We start from the raw sequence: 13,887 nt of genomic DNA on the forward strand, positions 1-13,887 counted from the left end.
AAAAGAAACAAAAAAAAAGGAAAAAAAAAAAAAAAAACCCACCGCCCCCCACACCAAAAAAAAAAAAAAAAAAAAAAGAAATAAGAACATTTCCATAAGTGAAAAAAATCCAGGTTTCCAAACCATAGATCCATGTACTCTCCACTATGCTATCCTTTCTTCCTGATAGCAATAATTATTATTGATAATATAAATAGAAAAAGTTAATGTGATTTATCAATTACAGTTATAATTATAGTGGTAATTACAATAGCTATTATTATTAAGCTTCAGGTGCTCTTCTCTGCAGCATCTTGCACATAAACACAGATGCAAAAATCTATACAGTAGGTATTATCATACCAAATTCAGAGTCTGAGCCAACAGAGGCTCAGGAAAGTCAGATGATTTATCTAAATTCATGGAGCCTATAAAAGCAGAACCAGGATTTGAACCAGGTTAGCTGGACCCCCAACAAAATGTTCTTTAACCCTTTGCTGTACTTCCTTCATGATAACACACATGCTTGACAAAATAGTGGTGTACTGGCAATAGGAACACAAAAAGAAATCAATGCTAAGAAATCCTCAAGGTTCAGTTAGTATAGGAGAAAAAATTGACAGAAAAAAAAAAAGTTTATAAGAGGAAAGGCTGTGTGTGTGAGGGGGTGGGGAGGATAGGTGTGTGTGGGAGGGGTAGGTGTGGGTGTGGGTGTGAAAGAGAGAGGTGTATATATACATACATATATATAAATCACATCTATAAATGATACATGCATGTTTATAACTATACTTTCATTTATAGATGTACATATATGTAAATACATGAAAAGTAAAAAAAAAAATTTAAATAAAACCAAGAGAAACAGCACAAAATATTATTAAGATCTTTCACAAAATCCTACACAATTCAAACAGTCATTAAGTAGAATTTTTTTATAAATTTGGTACAGGAGAAAGGATTCCTACCAGTGTTATAGGCAACTTTTTATCAAGATTTCATTGTTAGAGTTGCTTCATTTCAAGGAAAATGATTTAGCCCCCAGGATATGCAGACCACTATTGTAATAAGCCACATATTTTTAAGGAGGGGAGGGCCTTCAGCTATTCTTGCAAGAGCAAAAATTTCCAGGAATTTTCCTTACTGCTATTATAAATTAATAAATTTTAGTAGTGCCGCACCACAAATCTTTGGCACTGACCTATATAGAAACATTAATATCTTATGATATTGATTTCAAAGACAAAGTCCAGAACCTTATGGTAAATCTAGAGGAAGTTTGTCTCTTATGATAGATGGTGTTATAAGATTCACCTAATAATATCCAAGTAAATCATAATCTCCCCTGGAGCTCAAGATGGGATCAGTAAGCACATACATCCTCTTCAGGGGTCTCTGGGCCCTCAGGCACCCTTGACATACTTCCTATAAGCGGCCACCTAAAGCATTGCTGGTTCCTGTGCTCTCTGTAACTGTCACTGATGAATTGAGTGATAACCTAGCTCAGGTTTGTGAGATTTGTATTGTCAGTACCACATTGATGGGGTTTCAGATGTGTCCCTCCCCACGGCAAGGACATTTGCAATAGGACAAAATGAGTACTTCAGACCAATTAGAAAGAGATTGGAAGAGACCCAAGTAGGATCATGGAACTAGCATGCTTTGGGCTTTGATAGCTCATCCGTCTGGGCGCTATTCTTTCCAGACACACTGTTCTTGTGTGATTGTGGAGTAATGCTCAGCCCTTTAAAAACAATAGCTGTGCAGCACACCAGGAGTTAGAAAAAGCAATGCCTTTTCTACCCTCTCCTCCCACCTTCCCCACCCCCAGTTCACCACCTTGAATTAGTACTATAATTCACCATCTGCTAAATATGTTTTCCAAGCATAGTCTAGTCTATGTGTTAACACCAGACAGCAGCACATACAAATAATCAGAAGCATAAATAGGAACAGCCACTAAGTAATCCAGCTTCTACAAGTCCTCATAACATCTGGGGTAGGGAGGAGAGGGCAGGAACACTGCCTTCTAGCGTCTTAGCAATTAGCCCCATAGGCCATTCTTCCAAAATGGCCTGCCTGGGTAAACATTTGAGACAGATGTTTTCCGGTTTGTTTATCTTCTTCCTGTCACTTTCACTGATATTCTCTGCTCTTCTTGGTGGCTGACCTTTCACAAATGTTGGTTTTGTTTTAGAAATGTCCTATTGTAAATAAGAGGGCAGGGTTCACAGAGCAAAGGCCAATGCAGCTAGGAGGCTCTGTGGGGGCCAGGGAGCCCTGTTTCACCTGCCAGAGGCGAGTGTTAACCTGCCCCCAGCCCCAAGGAGGAACAGGGAGTCAGCCCCCACTTTTCAATGCTTCATCCAAGCTTAGTTCATAATATTCTCCAGGAGAACATAATTAACAGTATGGAACAACATGTTGGTTGACTCATCTGTTTGCTGTAGGGTATTTTTGGAAATAAGGATCAGGAAATATCTGGGTAACTTTTATAGGGAGCTGTTAGGAAACAAATCAAAATTTAACGGTATGAGTGTTGATGATTGAAAAACATTCTATTCAAGATTCATATTTCCTATGTTGGTTAATTCTTTCAGTTCAGAGTCCCTACAGGACAAGGACTGATTTGGCATGTAATGGAGTTTGTTTGAATGGAAATTATTGTCAGATTTGCCCCAACTCCATTCCTATTAGACACGGAATTCTGGTTGAGTGAATCAAATAACTTCTCTGAGTCACTGTTTCTTTAGCAATAAAATAAGCATAATATTCCCTCCCCACCTGCCTCAAAATGTGTTGAAACTCAAGTAGGACCATGTATATGAAAGCTCACTATAAACAGCAAAACACTTTCCAAGGGTACTTGGTACTTGGGCTAATATTATTCAATAATTGTTTTTTATAAAGTTTCAGATGACAAAAATATGGGGCATTCCAAAATTAAGACAGCTCAAATAATGATATTATTCTGGGGTCTGATGCAATGGGGATCAGATAGTAAGTTAACCAATACTTGCTGATTAGAAGATGGAGAACACAGTGTTTGAGGTATATTGAGTGAACTTAAAGTTTACAGGACAGAGATTTCTCCTTCCTCCTATCTGAGAAAGGCAAATGTTCCTCAGGGGTAATGAGTTCAACACTCAACAGTGGCAGCCCTGATGATTTCCAAGGGTTTCCCTCTCAGGCATTGCTCAACAGACAAGATACAGGGGTGCTGATGCTCACAGGATAGGAATTCCAGTTCAATTGTGTTTCTTGGCAGCATCTCTGGATAAGAGCAAACAGCCAGCAAGTTCCTTCTATGCCATCAAAGACTGGACCAGAGAAAAGAATTTCTCACTACATTGTGAAAACATCCATCTCATGCTTTGAGTTGGGTGTAGTTCAGAATGCTTCCTTCAGAGTAGGTAAGTAGGTCTGACTATTGCTTCTTAGAAGGGTCTCTGGCACAGAAAGCTTTCTAAAAACTCCCTCCAATGGCCCTTCTGTGCCTCCTGATTATTTTTCTTAACCACCTCTCATTGCTTTTCAATTACGGTTGTTGGGTTTGAGATCTTTGCCATCTCAGTCACATTTTAGCATGTGTTGCATTGTAATTTTTGCTTTGTAGTGCTTTTCATTTATAAAAGAACCTCTTTAAAGAACAGAATGGAAACAAACAGCTCTTCACACTGATTGAAATGAGACATTTTTGAGTATGTGTGAGTGCAGCACTGTGGGAAAGCTTGGCAGTGGCTGTGGGGAGCTTATTCAGTCCATCAGTTACTCCCCTTGGATTTGCAGACCTCCATACTAGGCGCTGGCAATGTTGAGATAAATAAGATAACATTGGCTTCCTCCTAGAAGGATGTGGCCCAAGGAAAATGAGACTCTTTGCCATCCCATCAGCAGCATGGGCTCCATCAACATGTGTGACATTTTTATTCAGAGCTAACCCATTTAATATGAATTCTTCAGGGCATAGTCCATTTCTAACCCAGCTCTAAAACTTCTCTTTCACCTTCAACTGCCTTAAACACCTAGAACATAGTAGGTATTTAATAAGTACTTATGGAAAGGCAGCCTTGAGGGGAAAAAAAAAAAAGGAATAGCTAAAATGGTTTGATATCCCTTCAACTAGAAGAGTGAGGGTGGGTGCATTGTTTGAAGGGCACTGAGAACAACTGAAGATTATGAAGTAATTAATTGTACATGACCCCAGGCTCTTTGCACTCACCAGATATTGGCTTCCTCCTGCTTCCTTAGTTGTTAGGCAGATTTAGGTTTAACGGCTCTCCACTAAGCACCTACAGTGAACCAGGGACTATGTAGGTGTTCCTGTGTGGAATGAGAAAATCTCAAAAAGCAACATCTTGAGTGAAGTACCATTAAGTGGCTCAAAGATTTTAAGTTGTCTCCAGTCCCTATCAGATGGGCAGAACCCACAACATAATCTGACTGAGATTGCATTAACCTTAGGAATCAGAAATGAACCTGGAAACATGGCATAATCAATGGCAAAGACCCACTTGGTTAAAACGCTTGTAATTTTTTAATCCATTTGGGTAATTGGAACTTAAAAGCATCCTTTAAAAGGTCAGACCAAAAAATAAAAATAAAAAAAAAAAAGCAAGGACACAAGATTGTCAATAAGCACTAAAGTTAATGGTGCAAAAAAAAAAAAAAAAAAAAAAAAATCAAACCAGCCAGTCACCTCCCCTTTGCAGGGAAGAGGTAGTATAGTGTTGACTCATCCTTTTTACCAATGGAGATCCTGTGAGTTCAGTTCATAACTAGTTCATCTTAGTGTGGCCCCTCTCTGTGGCCTCAATGCAAATGACTGCCTCAACCCAGGGTGACCTATAGATTTTTTTAAAATTCAGTAGTCATTTAAAACCAGTGAAAAACTTAGCAAAGAAGATAAATTTCACTGGATAAAATGTGCAGGCATGAAAGCGTAAGCTATTTCCATGTGGCACACCACAGTCCAACATTGTGTGTTCTAAAATTCTCCAAAGTGCTACACATAACCTTCACACTTTTCTATATTCCAAGATAGGATTGTGGAGATCTGATTTCCCTAAATTAAGTTCTCATGGCTGATGAATCCTGAATTGAATGTGTAATGGTTTGAGATGAAGCGGCTCTCCTTCACTGCAGGTTGGCTTATCTGGGAGACTGGGAGAATTCTCCATATCCTTACCAAAGAAGATGGATGCTTGTGGAGTAGAAGAGGATGACCAATGAAATTCTGACTGACATTAACTGATGCAAAAAAAAAAAAAAAGTCACTCGGGAATTTGCACAATTCCAGGGGATGTCGTTGGCATTGCAGCCTGTGTAAATAGCCCCTCCTTGGACTTGGTAAACATGGTGGCCCTAGAGATCACTTGTCTTTCCTATGATTTATATAGTGTCCCCTATTTTAAGATCTGAGATGGTGGGGCAGGAAGGGGAAGAGAAGCCACCATACATTGTCTTGGCCCCAAATCATGGCGACATTTCCACATTTCCACTCATCCTATGAGTGCCCACAAGAAAGAGGATGAGGAAGTGAGAAGTACGATGTGCTTTCCTCTCTCAATGTCTGTGTTTTATTGCTGTGTCAACCGTCCCTCCCCAGAGGCGAGGATCACTGAGCCCTGTCTGCACAGCCCGTGCCTTCTCTGCATAAAAGCCCCAGCAGAACAATTCCTCTTTACCATTCTAACTTTGCTTTTGTCAATAAGCACTGAAGACATAAAAAGAGAAGATGGGCTTTGCTCCTGAATGAGAGCTATTTGACTTTCAATATCAAGAGAGTGGCAAATACCTTCAGATGTTGTGTCCCGCTGAGCCTTTTCAGAAGCAGGTTTTGTCTGCAGAAGGCTGTTTTCTCTTCACACTAGACCCAGAGAGGCGATCCTCTCTTAATTTGACCTCGTGGATGGCTCTTGGCATGCCAAACTGTGCCCCAGTAATTTGGTGGGAATGACAGGCACACTGTCTCTTTTTCATGAGATGTTTTTGGTCGTGCCATAGTGAGCAAGAGCTTGGCTGCGTAAAGCTCACCTGTCCCGTGTGTTTGGGCTGCTGCCCTGTCTCTCTCCACACAGCCCCAGAGTGGCAGCATCTTAAGGCAGATCCTTAAAGTAGGCATCAAATTGCCACTTTTTTCAAGCTTTGAGGCACAAATAGAGAATTAAAATGCATCCCCAAATAGCACTTGGTATCAAGAATGATACATTTAAGGTAGTCTGTGCTGAAAGTTGGAAGATAGAACAGGACCACAAACACACGTATTGATGTATACAACTCCCAGGCTCCTCCCAAATCAGGATTAAAAACAGCAGCGGGGAGTAAAAGCACATACTCTTTTGACAATCTTCAGTGCAGTAAAAGGCATTTTATATTTATGCATAATGAGCTACTTCTGTGTTTTACAGACCATTTTCCACATGGTTTGTAACTTGTATTAATTTTGATGATGTATATGAAAGTATTTTATAAACAGAAAATTGTTATGCAGTTTTAGCTATTATGAAAATAATGATGAGTAAATAACCTGTTAGTGAGGTTGTCATTGGGCCAGTTTGGAAGTCTCTCTCCCCCTCCTCCTGACCCTACCACTGAATGCAGAAAAAAAGTTAATAAGAGACATTAGGAGATGTTTCTTTGAAGTTGTTGACATTCACTCTTAGTCACAGAACTGTACATTAAACAATAAAGTTCCATTTCTACAATAAACGACTGGCGAAAAATAAAGAGATCAAAAACAATCAGCTGACAACACTAGGGTGAAACAGACAGTATGAATGGTTAAAATACTTTAAGAAGGTGTTCTGCCAAGGTCCATTCAAATTTGAAAACCCTACTATTTGGTACAATAATTCCATTCTTGTGAATCCAACCTACAAAATAAAAACATCAGTCATTATATCCTTATATCAATACGTGGACAGGTAAGTAGGCAAGTAGGTAGATGAATGACAGATCGATAGATAGATAGATGGATAGATAGATGACAGATAGATGTTCAGAGTACCTTTTTTTGTGGTTGCAAAAAACTGAAAACAGTGTCAACCATTCTTGAACAACACAATGTTAATGTCTTTGTACAAATGCTTTGTCCTCAAGATGTACTATAATTTACTGAGCCTTACGCTTATCTCCAAATGTTTAAACTGATTCTTATTTTTTTGTCACTATAAAATAACACTGACATAAGCAACCCTGCACATAAACCTTTTCCCACAACTCTGACTATTCCTATAGTATTTATTCCCAGAAGAGGAAATGAAGAGTATTTCACATTGTGATCAGAACAAATTGATATGGGAGAAATATAATAGAGCACAGGGGTGGGGTGAGAGTGGGGTTTGACAGTATACTAGGATAGGAAGATCCTGGAAGGAAGCCTTCTCTGGAAAAGCGGTGCTTGATAAGAATGAGTGGGGCATGCAGAAGGCTGAGAGAACAGAAGGCATGGCATGTGCAGAGGCCCTGATGCATACAAAAGTTCCCAAGGTTTTCAGAGTTTGGGAGAGGAAGAAGAGGGCTACATCATGGGCCTTGAAAGTCATAATAAAGGGCTTTGATTTTACTGCAAGGGTTATGGCAAACTCTTGAGAAGTTTCTGACTGGGAGAATGGACTGGTATGGTATACAATTTTGGACTTCTCACTCTGGGGTGTACATGATTTGTAGAAGGATGAGGAGAGGTGAGTTAGGTTAATTCATCAAGGAGACAGTGATGGACAGAAGTGGACAGTTGACACAAAGGAAAAACTGTAGGACAACTGTTAAGTTTTCTGTGCAAGTAAAAGGGTACATGCTTGCTTCTTACTGAGATAGGATGGACTAGGTAGAAAAAACTCAGGAGAAGGACTCCATTGAGTATAGGGAGGATTGTAACTCCCATTTGGTCATGTTGTGGCAGAGAGTCCTATCAGAATCCTGTCAGTAAGTAGTTGAATACCTTAGTTGGGTGTTCAGAGGGGTAGTCAGAGCTGGAGGTGTGAACTTGGGAGTCATTAGCATAAAGTACTGTAAGGGAGGAAAAAGCATCTTTTCCTTTTACCCTTCTAGGTTCTTGGTTGGGTCTCTATAACAAAAGACAGATTAACAAGAGAAAAACATATGAATACATTTCACAGAAGTTTTACGTGACAAGGAGCCTTCATAAGGAAAAGAAGACCAGAAAAAGCAGTTAAGCCTAAGTGTCCTTATGCTCAGTTTGATGAAGAGTGGAAACTCATGGGAACTGTGATAGGACAGAGTATGAGCTAAGTGTAGTAAACTGGGGGGAACTTAGCAATGCCTGTTCCTTCAGATTCCTCTCCAAACCTCCCTTCTTCAGAGTTAAGGATGCTACTTTCCTCTGAGTATAGGGAAGGCACCTCTCACATGAGGGTCTAAAGACCTGCTTCAGGGGAAAGTCAAAAAGTCCTTTCTGAACCTGCCATTTCTCAAATTCTGTCAGCTTAAAACATTCAATATGCAAGATGCCATATTTTGGAACATCATGTCTTGAACCCCATCAGCAGTTAAAGTCATGGGACTGGATGTGAGGGAACAAGGAGAAAGTGAAAATGGAGGAGAAAAGAAAGTCAAAGACTGAGCCCTGAGTTAGAAGAGGAGAAGTTTCAGGGGCAAAGTAGTTAATTAGGAATGGCCAGTGAGACAGAAGAAAAATCAGGAATAAAGGAGAGTAGAACATTTTAAATGATGCTCTAAAGTAAAGATGGAGAAATCCACTGGATTTGGCAGTGTGGGGCTCACTTGGGTTTCTGAAAACCACTTCAATGAGGCAGTGAGGACAGATCCTGCCCTCTTTTGTGTGTGGAAGTGTGGATGAAGGAGAGGAGCAGAGCTGGTGACTGGAGAGCCTTCTGTAGAGAATTTGCGCTGTAAATGGGTGCAGAGGAAAGAGGGGTGTCTGACACTAGAGAAGCTTAGGTTTTACCTTTTCTTAATGATAGAAACCACAACATGTTCACATGCCAATAGATATGGTTCAGTAACCAGGAGGAAATCGATGATAAAGGAAAGGATATAAATGAAAAAATAAAGACCTTGAGAAGGCAGGAGGAGGTGGAATCCAAAGCATAAGTGGTTGTTTTTCCCTCTTTCCAATAAAATGAAGGGGGAAGAGGAGGGAAGAAAATGTAGCTAGAATTGTAGATAAGATGGGACAAAGACAGAGGTTTGAGGAGGAAAGAAATGGTATGAATAAAATTTTCTCCAATAGAGGATAAATGAACTTACCAGGGAACATACCAACAGGACTTCCAGAAAGCTCTGGCTGCTCTTTGGAGGTGACTAATTTAAAGTGAAATCTGTCAGCTCAGCTGTGTTACTTTCTCTGGTGACTTTCAACCGTTGGCTGTAGGTAACAGGATGGCAAAATGAAAGAAAAGAGAAGTCATGAAAGGGGCTGAAGGATAGAGAGAAAATACTTCTCAGTATGATCAGGAATCACAGTGACTGGGTTCCAAGTAAGTGAGCTGAGAAGATGAGGTGTGGTCAGAGTACTGTACGAAGAAGACTAAGATTTCAGAAGCAGAAAAGGTCCAGGGTGAGAACCCAGGAGTGTGAGGTTGAAGTGGAGCAAAAGTAAAATTCACCTGCTAAGAGGAGGTCAAGAAAACAAGTGACCATATGTTGGATGAGTCATCCATGAAGATGGTACATCACCAAAAACAGTAATAGAATCAAAGATGAAAAGTAAAACTAAGAGCTAGTTTCTGCAGTGGATGAATGCCTAGCATATGGGAATGAGAGCTGATACCCGGCAGAATGGTACAGCTTTTAAAGGCTGTGGTTTTTAACCAAGAACACGGGGAGTGCTGTGGAATGGGCAATGAAAGTACTCCATCTCCAGACCCTGAAATATGAGACTATGAGCAAAAAATGGCCTTCATTGAAGACCTGCAGTGTTAGAGGTGTAGAGGTGTCTTCTGGTAATAGCCAGGCTTCTAGTAGATCCACACCCTAGAGAATGTGAAGGTGTAGGGGAGTTCTTGCTGATCACAGATCTGGAAATCAAGAGGACAAGATGAGAAAAATTTTGGAGGGAGGAAAAGTGGAGTGGTAGACTAGGTCCGTATAGGTGATACACAAAACAGTGTGGGGGTGATGGGAACGCAGAATGCATCAGTGACCGGGAGCCAGGACTCCTGGCAACATCTGAGACAATTACTGATGTGAAGTGTTCAGCCATGAATTCAAGTGTGGCAGTCCTGTGTTCTTACCTTGATGCCACTTCATGGGGACCTCTCCCTCGTCCAGAGTTGTTTCTATGATATGCTGATGTGATCTTTTACAACATTAACTGTTTCAATCCCATCATTTGAAAAGTATTATTTCTGCCCTAATTTGTGATGCTACCTTAAACATTTGCTAAATGAATACATCTGCATTAGGACCTATGTTGAGATACTTTCATCTTTTCCATTGATCTACTCTATCGATTCTCATGACAATGCCCCTTTTCAAATCACTGCCAACTCTAAAAAATTAATATTTACTAGGGCAAGTACTTCTTAATTATTCTTTTCTCAGTGTGCTGGGTTACTTAAGCTCTTCATTCATTCAATGAACTTTATAGTTACACAAAGAAGTGCAAAAACAATACCACTGGGCATTTGATGACTTTGTTAAAACTATAAGTAAATCAGCATGGAACTGCAATAGCATGTCTCTCTTTTGGAAATGGCTCCTCATTTAGTAAGGGCTTTGTGTGCCCTGCAATTAATTCTCTCCTCTGAATTAGACGTTTCCATTATATTTCCAAATGTTTATTTCTTATATGTAGGAAACATATAGGGGTTTCACATCTATTTCCTTGGTATTCATATACCTTAATGAACAATCTAATATTATTTCTAAATAATTACTTCTGGTTTTGTAGGTTAAAAGTTATTATCTGCAAAAATTAAAACTGCATTTCTCATTTCTGAGTTGCTTTATTTTAACACATTTTGTATAATACATAAAGCATCACTAATATCCTTGTCTTATTTTTGATTCTCATGCAACTACATGAGATGTGGTGTCTATAAGAATAGGCTTATCAGACATTTAAAATGCGTAGTTCCAGTTTTATAATATAATTGTAGTTGAAATTGATTGTATGTATCCCTTTTGCATTCCTGGAGGCCCTATATTGTATTCTATAAATATTGTTTGATTCCATTTGTCTGTCTTCTAGCCTTTTTTTCTTAATGTGTAAGTATTTGTTTCTGCTTTTTTATATTAGCACACCCAGGTTATTTATTCATCTAAAATTAATAGCAGTATTTTTATTTTCTGGAAAAGAATATTTTTTATTGTACTGAGTGCTTCAATTTGTTTAACATAGATTTTTAGAGAAAGACCTTACAATTTTTATCTTCATATTTGTTGTTAGACCATTTAGCAATTCTAATTTTGTTTATTTATACTATCTATTTTATTATCTTGTGGAGAATTCTAGAGGTATATCAGGAATTGCTTTCCTCATGAAAATAGTCTCTTAGATTTAGTCACATATTTATTTATGGATTCTACTCTTTACTAATATTGTTTCCTTATAAGTATAGTTTTATCTACTTTCTTGATTTGAATTATTGTCTAATTTCCTTTCATTTTGTCTTAATAATGCTATGAATTTACTTTTTACTACAGTTTTGGAAGCATCCAATACTTTTATAAACCGTATTGAATTTTGGCTTTTTAAATGATGATATTTATAATTGTTTCCTGATCTAATTTTCTAAATAAATTGATTTAAAATTTTTCCACCCATGTAAGGTTTTTGGAATTTGGTGGGGATGGTGGATCTTTTTTATGGGAATATGATTCTTTTATCCCCCTTAATTTCTCAACAGATGCCTAAAAAGGGAGCATTTTTATTAGCAGGTAAAAATATTTGTGCTTGAGTATCTTTATAGTGTTACCCCTAATGGTACTGTAAGCTTGGCAGGGCTAAATGATTAGAAACTAAGACACCTTAAGTGGTTTGACTGGGCACTTTACATAACAAGAGGGCTTTATTTCATTTTGTCCTTCTCAAATTGTATTCCTCTTTAATTCCATGTACAAACACTAGTAATTAGTGGTTAATGGTATATTTGTATTGTTGCTTTCATACACAGCTCTATTTTGTACATGGAAGCCATATTCGTACATGGAAGTCATAAAATCTCTAGACTCCCCTTAGTTTCATCTGATACCTCAACGACCCTCGTTAGCACTACTCCCACCTAGTGGCCATTCTCAAAATTACAAACAGAGTGTCAGCAGGAAAATCAACCTCTGTAGGTTTCAGGTCTTTCAAATGCAACCTGATTCATAAATGGAAAGAATCACAATAACACATTAGGAAAATAATTCTCTACAATAGAAGGATTGAAGTTACTTAAGCCTATCACATTATGTTAGACTAAAGTACATCCTAACATTTAAATTCCAGACCACAGTTTATTATATTTTTTCCCTGTAAGGTTGAGAGAAGTAAAATCATCTACCTGAGACTAGGTGTGCCATATATTCTACATAGACAATAAAATCCCAGAAGTAACAAAAGTTTGTGTTAGAAATCCTTAGGAATAACCTCTTTTGTTTTTGTTTGTTTGTGTTATTGTTGTTTTTAGATCCATCTAAATTTCAGTAAACTTTCCCATCCAGTTTCTCCTGATCACCAGGTTATGTTTGATAACATGACACATCCAGTGAGGCATATGACAGCTGAAGTGGTTCCAATACGTGGATATCATGTAAAAAATCACGAAGGGAAATGGCAATTTTTATAACATTGCAGCAGCTACCAAAACAAAATAATAAATCCCATTTCCAATACTGATGTTGATGATATGATGACATCAGTCAGAGACAATTGGAAAGGGATATTTTGATTTAAAAAAAGTGCTTTGGACACCACTGCAATGGATGTCCAATAGAAGTAGCTCAAGCATTTCTTCCTAGTTAGTTTGTATAATCAGCTTGACAACGTGCAAAGTCAATTTCATCCTTTCCCTCAGCCTTTTAACATCTGTCTACCAATAAATTAACTTTTTGATTAACATCATTCCTATACCTTAAAGCTTATAGAATAAAATCATCTAATGTTATAAATTCTCTTATGGATTCCTAAATAACCAGGTTTGTATTACAAGGCCCTCCAATGTAAGAAAAGTTTTTCCAAGCTAATGCTTTACTTATTCTTCAAAAGAGCATATTCTCATCTGGCCTGTGGCCTGCCTTCAGGATTCTCCTCAAAAGAAGTGCAATAGCCTGCCCCAATTGTACCTTAAATACCTAAATAAAGACAAGAATTTGAGGTTCCACTCGTGGCAAAGTTATGGTCTTAAAATGGAAAGATTGAAACATAAACAATTTTTAAATTGTTTTGCATATTATGTAAGAAAATATAGCGGAATTTTTAGTGTTTTTGTTGTTGTTTGTTTTTTGTTTGTTTAGGTTTTTTCCTGTAGTAGGGGAAATCTAGGTTGGAGCTGAACAAAGAAAAAAGTAAATAAGACACATTCCCAAGGGATCAGTTTTAAAATGGGAATCAACAGACAGCAACAGAAATAAGAGAAAAAAGTACTGAGATGGTACATCAAGCAGATAAATGGTCAGAGTTGGTCCCATGGAAGAGGCTGCCCTCACCCAGCCACCCCTCACCACCAAATTCTAAGATATTCTCACAACTATCCAGATCCCAACTATAACAAATTGTTCTAAATAAAGATCTTCACTTAGCCATATAACTCTAGCAAATGAGAACCATCATATTAACTGTCTTTATAGAAGCATTTCGTAGCATAAAACGATGATAAAGGTTTTGATGCATGCAGATATACACACACAATATACAAATTAATAAAGCGTTAACTAAATCTAAGAAGCTGCTGTTGGCATTTTTGGCTCAAAGCATCCCTCCTTAGAAGCCTGGGGAGG

This window comes from Neophocaena asiaeorientalis, unplaced genomic scaffold, assembly GCF_003031525.2.
Source record: "Neophocaena asiaeorientalis asiaeorientalis breed wild unplaced genomic scaffold, Neophocaena_asiaeorientalis_V1.1 scaffold362, whole genome shotgun sequence".
NCBI classification, from domain to species: Eukaryota; Metazoa; Chordata; class Mammalia; order Artiodactyla; family Phocoenidae; genus Neophocaena; species Neophocaena asiaeorientalis.